At 37.7% G+C, this 2,339-nt stretch overlaps 1 protein-coding gene across 1 annotated transcript in view; it reads right to left on the reverse strand.

Moving 5' to 3' along the window:
• Positions 1–2,105, reverse strand: part of LOC138043775 (uncharacterized) — a 35,524-nt gene extending 33,419 nt beyond the window's left edge. The window contains exons 1-2 of the mRNA XM_068890216.1: positions 2,044–2,105; positions 1,479–1,534 (exon numbers count right to left, since the gene is read on the reverse strand). The gene's annotated coding sequence lies outside the window, so the exon portion shown is untranslated. The remainder of the gene's footprint in view (positions 1–1,478; positions 1,535–2,043) is intronic.
• Positions 2,106–2,339: the final 234 nt, after the last annotated feature.

Here is a 2,339-nt window from a genome sequence, read left to right on the forward strand (position 1 = left end):
TAACTGGGCATTAAGTTGGCATCTTAGGCGACTTGTCTACACGAAAACGATATTCTCCCTTTGTTTTGTCTATCATGTGCTAACTATTTTTCTTTAATTTTGTATGTCAGTAAATTCAGTCGTAACCGTTCCATCGAAAAGAATTCGAGTTCCCAAAAAAACAAACAGGCAGCTAATAATTGTCTAGCAAAGATGAGAACGGCGCCGAGACAATTCTGTCTACGCCGAGCTGCAGCAATGACCCTTTGCAGAGCTTTGCATCCGGCATGAGGTATTAGCACAAAACGGTGTCTTCAAACAGTCATGAAAATACTTGCTACATTTCATCGACATGATCTTATGGCAATTTTCATAACAGTTTTGAACATTTTCCCCTGAATGTTTAATTCAGAGGAAAATGTTCAAAACCGTTGAGCAGATACAACGCCATTTCAATGATGAGTTTCGCGCCATTTTAACCATTTTAATTTATACGGCATGCATCAGTGCATGCAGATAAAAAATTCAGATAGCAAGTATTTCTTTCGATCGCTTCATAGAGAAAAATCTTTCTCTTTTTGGTTTTACAAAGGTCATTTGATTGTACTGATTGAATCCTAAGTTCTCCGCGCTACACAATAAGTCTAATAAGTTTGTCTTTACATGCTATGCTAAGTATTCACACTAAATCATGCGAAACGCATATCTCTCTCTGCGTTAGATATACAGAGAATATATGAGTAAAATGAAAAGAACCATAGAAAGCGAAACAGAGATGAACAACAACATACCTTTCAGCGAATGATTCAACATCACCGCATGATATCGTGTTTTGATATGAGGTTCCCGTAAAAGGTTGTAAAATGGTTCAATGCTTAAAATTAGGAGTGTTTAATGACTCCATAATCAATTGGAGATAAGTTAATGGGGACATACAGTGCTTGCGGCATTTTCCGTCGCATTCTTTGTTTTTATCGTTTGTTTGATTTTACAAGAAAACACCTCGCGCGAGTTTCCCTCGTCTCGCCGGAAGCAGTTTTGCTGTCATTGACTTCGCGGAGAGAGATAGAGTAGTCCGCCGTTTTTTTGAAAGCAAAAGATGCATGTAACAAAATAAACTAAAGAGCAATGAGATTTTGTTACTAGACTTCTGTTGAATCTGGAAGGTTGACATTCGGCTTTATCTTTCCGTCGCCTTCGTTTAAGAACGGATGTTTTGTTTGGTCGTGGCCTCTAAGTAATGACTTACAAAACAACGAGATTTGACTTACGTGTGAGACTTACAAAACATCTCAGTTTTCTAAAATTGGCCATAAAAGCGTCCATTCCTCATTACCGGTTTACTTTACCAAAATAAATAAACGATCAGCAGTCAGAGAGTACAGGGAGAGGAAAAATGGCGCCATTAGCTCCCTTGTATTGCACTTTCTTCCTGTCTAAGTTTTGCATGGGGTGACTTGAATGATATGTATCACATACAGACATTCTACCTTTCTTACCTGTTATTTCAATCCTCTCCGAAGTGTTGAAACTGCAGGCACCTCAAGAAATAAGCCTGTAGAATAAAGATTATTGGAAAATCTCATCTCTTAACCCGCTGAAATGTTTCATTATTCTAGATTATCGTGGTTATTATCATTATTTTCCCAATGCCTTTTATATTAATACAGAAATGTTATTATCGTTGTTGTGGTTGCTTTTCTTAATTGCCGGAAAAAAAATTAAGGTTTTGTTTTTGTTTGTTTGTTTTTGTAAACATAGTTCATATAGATGAACTGCTTATGAAACCCGGAGAGAGAACAGTACCGTCGCACTTCATGTTAACTTGACCGTGACGTACCATGCACAATCTGTTGTCCTCGGTTGTCAACTGAATTTTGAATAAATTAATCGAAACTATTGATTGGCTTTCTTTTAGAAAAATCGCGTGGTTTGTGCATGGTTAGGGCCAAAACAGCGAACAAAGTTGAACAAATTTGTTCACTGGTATGCTAAGTGACCTTTCTAGACAAGGGAAAAAGCTTTCCTCAAGCATGGCTATCCTATCCCTTTAAAATTACTTACTTTCAACTGTCGTTCCCCTGCTTTGGTATAGGATCTGTGTGTGTTTGCTGCAGGAACGTTAAACATTATGCCAACAGATATTCAACATGTATACAGATTGCTATACAAAGTTTATAGCGATGTGACTTTCCAGAGGAGACAAGAGATCCTCGCGCATCGTTATAAACTCGAAAATTCACCACTCGTCTGGAAGTAATTCAATTCTGAAATTCGAGAGTTCCGTACAAACGAAAAGGCAAGAAACGTGTTGTAATGCGTCGCACAAAATAAAAGCGTTTTTAAGCCTGACTACTCTT

The sequence above is a fragment of the Montipora capricornis genome, chromosome 3 (assembly GCF_036669925.1).
Source record: "Montipora capricornis isolate CH-2021 chromosome 3, ASM3666992v2, whole genome shotgun sequence".
NCBI classification, from domain to species: Eukaryota; Metazoa; Cnidaria; class Anthozoa; order Scleractinia; family Acroporidae; genus Montipora; species Montipora capricornis.